Source organism: Apium graveolens, chromosome 5 (genome assembly GCF_009905375.1).
Source record: "Apium graveolens cultivar Ventura chromosome 5, ASM990537v1, whole genome shotgun sequence".
NCBI classification, from domain to species: Eukaryota; Viridiplantae; Streptophyta; class Magnoliopsida; order Apiales; family Apiaceae; genus Apium; species Apium graveolens.
Genome location: NC_133651.1, coordinates 168602267 through 168614223, shown reverse-complemented (window position 1 = coordinate 168614223; position 11957 = coordinate 168602267).

Sequence of the window (11957 nt, the reverse complement as noted above, 5' to 3'; positions counted from 1 at the left end):
CCAGTCAGCAAGGTTAAGGATTTTCAGGAAATCCTAGCAACAGCTTAGGGGGAGCAATAGAAGGATCAACTAGTCAGACACAACACCATATTGAAAATCAGAGGACACTAAAGAACATATTTGCTGAGACAATGGGTTTGATGTCAATATTATTCCCAGAGTCTAGTTCTTAAGTGATTCAGATAGTGGAGTAATGATTAGCAGGGCGACTGATTATGAATGAGTATCTCTCTAGTTTTCTATCTAAGGAAGAAACTAAGAAAGTTACAGAAGCTTTGATAGATACGGATTGATTGGGTGATTACAAAGCAAGATGAACTCAATCAGTCAGCAAGCAGATTGTAGGGAAGCTGGTATCCAAACCAAATGACAATATTGTAATTGGTACAAGGATAACTAGAAGTCAAACTGGATAACAATGGCATTGTTACGAGGGACAAGGCCAGACTGGATGCTAGGTTATTATCAGGAAGCAGTATCTAACAGATAGCACCAGTGATGAGACTTGAGGATATTACGACATATCAGGCACCTAATGCACATTACACTTGGAACTGGACTCTAGTAGATATGTACAAGTGCACTCCTGATTGGTTAGTCAAAAGAGGATGTCAATGCACCACAGTTCATGGACTTTGCAGTTGTAGATCTATTGGACTATGCATATATCTTCTTCACAATCTCACTTCAGGTTGATATGAACTAGTATACTACTGAAACAATCGTCAAGGACATGGTATGGCACTATAACTGAAGTTACAGTTTAATATGAACTAGTAGAGTCGTCATATTAATAACTCTCTTATCACTAGGCACAAATGTATTGTTTTACATGTGCAGTGATATAATGATAATGTTATATGTTGGTCTACTAATAAAGAATTGTGCACGATTATTTGCTAAGTAATTGCAGAATAGGTATGGAGGAGCGTGTTGGAAAGGTTGCAATTCTTTTTGGGATTACTTTAAGCAAGCCATTAGAATAATTCTTTTAGGAGCTCAAGCAAGCCAAAAGAATAATTCTTTTAGGAGCACAAATAAACCAAAGGAATGATGGCAATACAAGTAAGTTAAGGATTTTTTGAAGATGCAAAATTTGGAAGATTCTGAATATGCCAAGACTACTTATCAACATAAACCACTAAAGCTTGATTAGTGCAATTCGGGTATAATGACAAGCTATAGAGGTATGACAAGCTCACTCTTTTACTCAAATGCTAATAGACAACATGTAATGTTCTCAAGATGCCAATGTGCAAGGTTCCAAGTGGATCCTAGAGAATCCAATCTTATAGTTATTAACAAGATTATTAGATATCTTAAGGGACTACCAACTCTTGGAGTAAAGTACCCTAAAGATATTGTGCTTAACATGTTTGGCTATATAGATATAGATTACGCAGGTTGTAAGAAAGACAGGAGAAGCATCTATGAAGCTGCCAACCTAAGTGACAGGGGAAGCATCTCAGGAAGCTGTCAACTTCGTGAAAGAAGATTGATTTCTTATTATGATAAGAAACAACTTCAAATCCAACAACTCTGTGAACACTCTATGACAAGGCACCTTCACACCAGGTATCATTTATTTCGAGAGCATGTCTTTTAGTCAAAGAGTTACTGACAGAAACATTTATTAAATCACTTGATAAAGTCAATTTTTCAAGACTTGTTTGTAAGTGTGGGATACCATTCATTGCATATTAGTTGGAAATCCCATTTTTAAGGAATTCTTCACATAAATTCACAAGTATTAAATCTTCAATATTTAAAGGACTTGTGAATTTATCAGTAATCCAGTACCTCGTACTTAGTGCTACTATCTTGATTATCATGATTACAATATTATATACATTTGTGGTAGTTAAGTATTATAACATTAAGTTTGAATACTATTTTAATTGATTTAAATTATGACTGTAGACAATTTCATTCGATATCAGTCTCATAATTTAAATTATATTAAAATAATATGCAGCATATTTATTTGTATCTTATACGAATAATTATGATACTTTTAGTATTAGTGATATTATTTAGAATTTTTGTTCTAAGTAATCAATGTTTTTTTCAGAAATCACTGATATTGAAAGTTAAAGTATTTTCTAAGTCATGTGTATAAAACTCTCAATATTTTATATGCTTATAAAGTATTTATAAAATTACTAATTATCCAGAGAGTGATTACCATATATATAAGTCATATATCCTATTGGTGATTATTCAAGGATAATTATAAAAATATTCAAGTGATAATATCTACATCATAGATATTTAGTATTTATTTATTTAATATTTATTTTGGGTAGTTTGGATTATGGAAATTGAAGCAATTTAATGATTTTATTTGCTCCATAATTCAAACTAACTTAAAATAAATAAGCAACATGATTGATTACAACTAAATCTGTCAACAATTGATATCTAGTATATTGATTGTAACTTGTATGTTATAAGTTAATTATGAGATTTTGGTTTCAGTGAATTTAGCAATGCTTATATCTCAAGAATTCACTGAAATCAAAATCATAATTGTAGCATGATTAGTTGTATGCTAATTTTTGACTTATATCAGTTAATGATATTTAGTTAAGAGTTCAACTATAAACTAATTGTGAAGTATTAGTATTTGTGACATTACTTAGAACTCCTATAAGTAATCAATGTTTATCCTCAGTCACTTATACTAATATAAAATTCCTAAGCACTTTGATAATAGATGCAATACTCAATGGATCAAAGTATATGGAACTTATAATATTTTTCTAAGATTGCAAACAAGAAAATGTTGGTCAATGTTGCTTTATTTATCGAACCAATATTGTTTGAGATATTACAGATGTTAGGAGTTAACAATTGTATAATATATGAAATTGAATGGTGATGTCTTTTTGATAGATAATTGGTATTTAATTCATTGATATCTTATTTTTAATATTTAAAGTAGGATGCAACATAATTATTGGTATCTAAAGTACTTGACAAGTATCAGTCAATGATATATTGTTAATATTTTGTTGCAGATAATTGTGAGATTTTAAGTTCTAGTGAATTTATATGAGTTGCTATATCTGAAAGATTCACTACAATTTGAAATTAGCAGCATAGTCAATCTTATTAAGGATATTTATCAATAAACAATTTTGTTGATTATAATCTTATAAAGATAGATTATGGAGCTTTTGACGTGAATGAGAATTGCTTAGACTTTACCCTAAGTGATCAATGTTTTTACAAAAACTCATTTATATTAAAGAACAAAATCTTTTTTTCTCTTCTTAATACTGCTAGGTCATCAGTCTGTGTCTTTTCAAATCATTTATCTTTTTAGGCATAAAAACAGATGTATGCACTCAAACAGTTTTTAAGAGAAAAATCAAACTTCTTTCTACGTTAGTGATTTCTTATTTCATTAAAATCTTTTTGAAATCACTATTGTACATCATTTCTCTCAAAAGATTAAATGCATAATTTTCATTCATTATAGATCTTAAGTGCATTTTATCTCTATATTTCCATATGTTCTGTGATACAGGTTCAGCCTCCAATGGCCTTCTTTCATTTGATAGTCATGAGGTTAAAAACCCACAACTTCTATCCCAGACTGTAAAGACAAACACAGAAGTAGAACCAACCAACACTCTCTTACCACTAAAATGAAGTATGAATGAGCGTGAGGGAGAAAGTGCTTTAGTGCACCACATAAGCAAGATTCTGAAGTCAACCCAGCAGCTCTGTCTCCTACAAAATGAGTAGTATTTAAACAAAGACAACTGCTAGCCCCCATACATCTTCTCAAAAAGATGTAATGGCTGAAAAGGCACAAAAACAGTCACTAGATTCATCTTCTCAACAGGGTGCATCTATTGAAATTCGCCTGTCGGCCAAGGCATTCGATGTAGTGTCACCACCTCAAACATAAGCAATTCTTGATGCACAAGGAATGGTTACACACACAAAGGATGAGTTGACAAAAATAAGAGTTTCGACCATTTTACGGTCAGATTCGATTGTTCAAGGTTCTTTAATGGACCAATTGCCTTTATAGGTGTTAGGAGAGGATACTTGTGACGGTCTCAACCCGGGGGTCAGGAGTTGACGTCACCAATAGCAATAATAACAATCATAATTCAATCCAAATCATTAATAATACATAACTATGACCCCTTTACCAAGACCTTTTCCAGGTTTAAGTATGACTTAGGTTACCCTTAATATAAAACTAACCTATAACAATAATCTAAACAATACTATCTTAATACAGCAACTCAACAGACCATCTTTGGTCCAACACAACTACCTCAGAGGAGCCTGACGCGAAAGAAACTAGAACTCTGCCCTAACTACCGCGGAAGAATCACCTAGGCATCTGCAATACATATATAAAACATTCTGCAAGGGTGAGAAATCAATTGCTCAGCAGTACCACTATATGAATAACAAGTAAAAAAGATTTAAAGTAAAACAGTTCTAGGAACAGAATTCATAACTCGTTAGAAAATAAGTAAACATTCATAAACTGGATATTCAAAACTAGCATGCTCTTTAAAACAATAATGTCAGTAGTGTGCTATGTACAAATACCAGAGTTTAATTCTAACATGCCATTTTCATTTCCAAATCCACTGTATAACTCACTTGTTCCGTTACGAGAATCACAAAGCCAAATCAGATACGTACGGATATGTGAAGATAGCTGATCAGGCTATCAATACCAGACGGCTCTAACTGCCATCCCATTAACCTGTTCCGGAACTCAGAGACTAGCTAGGTCTCAAACTTGCTGGACTAATTGATTATAAATTACACGCAACCGAATTAGCCTCTTACGCCACCTCAATAGGCCTACTCTAGCCCCAATGTATCCCATATCTGATCATTTTATCTAGTTTTCAAAACACTTGTACTTGTCTCATTTCAAAACCATTCATTTTACCAACACACATATAAAATCCAGTTCGCAATTCATTTCATTTGAGATAGGTATCTTTTGAAGTTACTTTTCCCCAAAACAATTTGAAAACAGTGTTTTATAACTACGGGGGATACGTAACTTAAACGTTTCTGTTCCATTACAAGAATAAAACATTTAGCTGTTCATACGTACTGAACCATAAAAGAATGGTCAGGGGTACTTGCCTTGCAGAGCTTTACAACTATCATTGATCGACTCCAATCTGACTCAGACGCTCAGGCTTTATCGTCTAACCACTAGGTCACCTTTGGTTCGACTTCAATACTCAGGTTCTTCGGTTCAAACCCTACAAAGCTCGTCGACTGTCCACTAGGTTATCTTTAGTCCAACATCCACTTTCGGTTTCCCGACTAGAACCTACAGGGTCGAAATAGCCTACGTTAGACATCCAGGTATGCTTGACATATCCTCAATAACACATCTACCCTTCGATATCAAATCTCGACTCGTACTTATATACATTATTACATTACATGCATCAATTTAGGGTTCATATTCTCGAAAAATCGGTTCGGTGTTTGTTTTCGGAAAAATACATATACTCGTCCTTTTACAAAATTAGGGTTATTACTTTTGGCAAAATAGTTCACCACCACATACAATCAGATTTCGTATACAACATATATATGTGTTTATATATACTCGTTCGATAGCCCGATAATTACTGGATACGCTCTCATATTTCCGTAGTTTGAATTCTCAGAAATTGAGCAGCACCTCCTTTATTTATCGGACTAACCCGTCGAACAACTCGACGTCAAACCAATTCACAACCACTATAACGACAACCCAATCACAGTCCAATGGCACAAATCCCAATCACCGATTCATACCAATAATATTAATCAAAATCCATAAATTCCCAAATTCTAATTCAATTACCATTATTAATTTATTAATCGTATTTTATATTTTAAATCATAGGACTCAGAATTGATTCATCATCGCCCACCGTCGGCTCGTCGTGGCTCATTGCCGACGGCGGTAAAATTCGCGGGTACCCGATTAAATTCGGGTTTCCAACGCAAATTTCACCGATTATCTTTTATAATTTCCATGCATGAAATAAATTTCATTTCACAAATACTAACAAATAATTTCCCTGTAGAAAATTTAAAACCCAAATTAGAACATGCGCAACAGGAATTAACGCCGCAATTGAAATTGGCCGGAAAATAAAACAACTTGGACTAAAACGCAGAAACAGGACACCCACAACTGCATAAATAAATATATATACACATAACACACGCACAACATGCGCCACCATATCCAACCTTGCCGAAAATAAGGCAGGCGGCGGAGATACCAGAACAGCCGTGGTGCTTACCGAAAAGAAGAAGAACAACGGCGGAACCAAATGGAATCAGGGAAGGGTCAGAAAAGAAGGAAAAGATAAGAGAGGGAAGATCTTTCTGTTGAGCAGGGAGAAAGACCATGCGCGTAGAGTGTTGGATTTTAAATGCAGCGGGGGCATGGCAAAACAATTTCGCACATATAAAATCCAAATAAAAGCATACAGATCATGAATAAAAATTCGAGGGATCGAATCTAACCTTTAAAATAATTCGGAGACAACGATCAGAGATCCTTAGCAGTTGCTCCTCAAGTGTGAAGCACTCCACCGGTATCCACCAAGAAAACGATGTTAAGGAGGAGGAAGGAGGTGGAGAGAATTGGGTTTTCGAAACTTTTTGGGTTTTTTTGGGTACGAATGAAAATAGGGTCTATAATAGTATATTTATAAGCAAAATTTTCAGCTGAAATTTTCCCATAAATAATATTATTATTATCCCATTTATTATTCTCATTAATAATTAAAACACCTTTTAATTATTAATCCTTTTTCTAAACACTTTAGAAATAATTCTCTCTCTTGACTTAATTTCCAAAAATTAAATCCTTAATTAATAATATCAAGAACTTTTCTTAATTAATTTATAATCAATTAAATCTCATTTAATCAATTATTAAATTTGCCAATTAAATATTTATTTCACAAATAAATAATTATTAGCCATTATTAATTAATTCCTCCACCATTAAATCATTCTCTTTTTATGGTGTGACCCTATAGGTTCAATATTAAGCCGGTAGTAGAAATAAATAATAATAAAACTATTTTATCATTATTTATATAAATTCTCTAATTTATTAAATATGATTAATTAATTAATCGCATTTATTCAACATCGTGAGGGATACTTCTCAGCATATCGCGACTATCCGGATAATATGAATTCACTACTTAGAATACCAAGAACCTATTCAGTGAATAGTTACCGTACAATAAACTCCTTCTACCCTACAATGTCCCGATTAAATACAAGGCATGGATCTCGTGTCAAGCCTATCTAATTTAATCACTTGCTTACCATTTACTATGCGTAGTTCTATGCAAATTAGAAACTCCTTTCTAATTTCATTCACTCTGGCCAGAGATTCCTGAACTAGCATAAGTGGATCAGCCTTGAACATTCGCTTCCTTCACTGGAAGGGGTAGATCCTTTATTGATCATACACTATCTTCGTGTACGAATTCCTATACCCAGTAGAGCCCTAATAATTGTCCCTAGAGACTAAGAACTAAACCAAAGCATAGTTTAGTGTACACAAGATGACTATGATGACCTCTAGTCTAAGGATACTTGTACAACTATCACTATGTGAACAACTGCTGACACGTGAGTGAACTCCATCAGTTGGTCAGCTGTGCGAGTCATGTTCAATGAACTTATTCCATAATAAGCACCTACATACTAGCTATAGTGTCACCACACAAATGTCTATGAGAACAGACATCCTTCATAATGAAGCAAGCATAGTATGTACCGATCTTTGCGGATTATTAATTACCAGTTAGTAATCCTATGACCAGGAACTATTTAAGTTTAGAGTTATCATCTTTTTAGGTCTCACTATTATGATCTCATAATAATCCATAAAAAGCTTTACTCTAAACTATGGTATATCTTATTTAAACACTTAAATAGATAAAGCCTGTAATAAAAACAAAACAAGTCTTTTATTAATATCAATGAAATCAAAACATATTACATAAAAGTTATTCCTAAATCCTCATACATGATTGGACTGAGGACATATTCCTTTCAATCTCCCACTTGTACTAAAGCCAATCACTCTGGTATCTAATACCCATCTAGTCTTTATGACGATCAAAGTGACTTTCAGAAAGTAGCTTTGTGAGTGGGTCTGCTATGTTGTTATGTGTGTCAACTCTATTTCAATACAATATAAGAAATGTTACCGCGCTCCCACTAACCCTTTTGTAGACGCATGGTTCATCTTCGTTTTTGATAAAATCAAACTCTTTGATTGTCTCATCAAAATGAATGTTCCATCTTTCGAGAAGCTTGCTTTAAACCACATATGGTTCGCAGTAGCTTACACACTAGGCTTTCATTTCCCTTGGAAAGAAAACCATTTGGCTATTTTCCAAATCTCATAGTCGTAGCAAGCAGCAATCGCAAGAAAAATCCGAACTGATTATAATAGGGCTACAGATAAAAGGTTTCATCAAAGTCAATCCATTGCCTTTGTTTGAATTCTTTTACCACAAGCCTGGCCTTAAAGGTCTCCACCTGGCCATCTGCTCTAATCATTCTTTCGTATACCATATACATAGATTCCATTCCGGATTTCATGGCACTATGCCATTTTTCTGAGTCAACACTACTCATAGCCTCATTATAGGTTACAGGGTCGTCATCATCAATGATCGACAACTCATTGTCATTCTTAATGACAAGGCCATATTACCTCTCAGGTTGGCGAGACACTCTCCCTGATCTATGAATGGGCTGTTCCACAAAAGGTTGTTCAGTCAGAACAGGTGTTTCCACTTGAACCGTAGTAGTTTGTGCTTCTTGAACTTCATCAAGTTCAATTTTGCTCCCACTGTTTCCTTCAAGGATAAACTCCTTTTCCAAGAAGGTAGCGTGCCTGGAGACAAACACCCGATGATCGGTGTAAAAGTAATACCCTAAAGTCTCTTTAGGATATCCCACAAAACTACATTTTACGGATCGATATTCCAGCTTATCTGGGTCAACTTACTTGACATAAGCTGGACATCCCCAAATCTTAACGTGTTTAAGACTCGGTTTCCTTTCTTTCCATATCTCATATGAAGTTTGAGGAACAGATTTTGGAAGGCACCTTATTCAGTAAATATGCTGAGGTTTCCAATGCATCACCACATAGGAATACTGGAAGATTTGCATAGCTCATCATGGACCGAACTATGTCTAACAAAGTTCGATTTCTCCTTTCAGATACCAATCTGGAGGAGTCCACTGGGAGACTATACAATTTACTTTGAGATAATCTAGAAACACTCCATTAAAGTATTCACCACCTCGATCTGATCGAAGAGTTATAATACTATGTTTGGTTTGTTTCTCCACTTCATACTTATACTCTTTGAACTTTTCAAAGGCTTCAGACTTGTGTTTCATCAAACACATATCCGAATCTAGATCTATCATCTATGAAAGTAATGAAGTATAAAAATCCACCCATGGCTTGCGTAGACATTGGTCCACATACATCTGTGTGTACCATTCCTAGCAAATTTGCAGCCCTCTCTCCATGTCTTCTAAATGGAGACTGCAGTGCCACAATGAAGTGAGATTTTCATCATCCCTTTTCTTTTATTAGTTTGTTCAATCTGAAGTAAATTATGTCACATTTATACAGACCATTATTTAAAGCACCACGTCCATAAAGAATATTATCTCTAAGAATAGAACATTCATTATTCTCAATAATAAATGAAAATCCAGCCAAGTCTAACATGGGAATAATATTCCTCACAATCGAGGGAACAAAATAACAATTATTTAAAACAATAGTCTTGTCCGTAGGCATATGTAAATGAAATGATTCTACATCTTCAGCAGCAACTCTTGCTCCATTTCCCATCAGTAGAATCACCTCCTCTTCCTCAAGAATCCTATTTCTCCTTGGTCCCTGCAACAAATTGCAGATTTGAGAACCAGAGGCGGTATCTAATACCCAAGTAGAAATTTGATTTAATGACATATTCACTTCTATCATGAACATACCTGAATCAGAAGCGGCAGTCTCATTACCCTTCTTCTTCAATTCTGCAAGGTAAACCTTGCAGTTACTCTTCCAGTGCCCCACCTTGTTACAGTGAAAGCAAACAACTTTGCTCTTAGGGTCTTCAGCTTTTGGTGGAACCGGCTTTTCTTCACCTACTTTCTTTTTCTTGGAAGAGTTCCTCTTCCTTTTCTTAGGATTGGAACCTTCACCAATTAGAAGAACAGAACTCTCCTTAGGGGGAAAATTCGATTCCGCAGTCTTCAACATGTTGTGGAGTTCAGGCAGGCTGACATCCAACTTATTCATGTGAAAGTTCACAACAAACTGCGAGAACAAACTCGGAAGCGATTGTAAGACCAAGTCTTGGCTCAGCTCCCCATCCATGGCAAAACCAAGTTGTCCAAGACGTTCAATCAAATTCATCATCTTAAGTACATGGTCATTCACAGATGATCCCTCAGACATCCTACAACCGAACAGCTCCTTCGATATCTCATATCGAGCTGTCCTCCCCGCCACATCATACAACTCTTGTAGATGCATTAGGATAGTGTGAGCATCCATATGCTCATGTTGCTTCTGTAGCTCAATGTTCATGGAAGGTAGCATGATGCATTGAGCAACATTTGCATCATCTATCCACTTACGATACACAATATGTTCATCATTATGTGCATTACTAGCAGGTTCAGTAGGCTTAGGTGAGTCAATCACGTATTCCAGCTTCTAAATCCTGAGAACAATTCTCAAGTTTCGAAGCCAGTCAGCATAATTAGGACCAGTCAATTTGTGAGCATCCAGTATGCTCCTGAGTGATAGTGCAGAAGACATAACGTACAAAGTAAATCTGTAAATGATAAACACATAACAACACTTAGCAAATATTCGATTCCATTTCAAAACACTATATGAATCGGGTCTTTATTCATAAGTGGCTCCCACTAGTTTATCTAATTTATTCAACCCCCTACGTGAAAAATTAAGCATTCATAATGCTAGTGGGAATAGGGATCCTACATTCCATTACACAACCCCGGCTATAGCACGAACCGCCATGTAATGTTCAATAGGCAGACAACTCTTGTCAATTACATCTTATGTTATTCCCTAATCAAACTTTAGCTTCTTAAATAATTGAGTCTCGGCTGTGGCATGACAAACTCAATATTCTAAGTCAAGTCTAACCCAACATTTCGTACAGTTGAATCAGTCCCCAAAGGCCCACGGCTGTAGCACGTACCGACCTTTAGATTCTTATTCAATGTACACATCTCTATGTAATAGACAAGTATTTCTTATTTCGAAATCAAAGCCCTCGGCTGTAGCACGAACCGACAATGATTCAAAAATAAGAACTACTTTCTATCATGTTGGAAGGCTATGACTGACACAAGCCCGTTATGTCATTGGCCAATTACTACTTGATATTATTTAATTTTAGAGGGATTATATTACGTTACAATCATAATCATATTATAAAGAGATTCTTCCTTTTAAATTAAATATTTTAAATCAATAATCAGATGATTCCCAGATCGGGTGGAGCATTGTCAAGAGGCGTCACTTAATAACCCTTTCTTACAGATAGAAATCTGTTGTTGAAAGAATCATCGTTTCTCTCATATCGAAAATTCATATTCAATTACGTGTTTCATAAACACAAGAATCTCATGATTGTATTCATAATATTATTATTAAGGTTATGAAACAATTTCACTATACTTGGTTGTCTAACAAACGCTTTATGTTCATTTAAGTTCACCTAAATCTATCATCGCATGATAAACTAAGCATATATCACATATATAAACATGAATAAACATCAAGGTAGGCATGTTATATCATCTAGCACATTAGTCTAAGCATTATACATCTCTATGTATCACATGAAGCATTT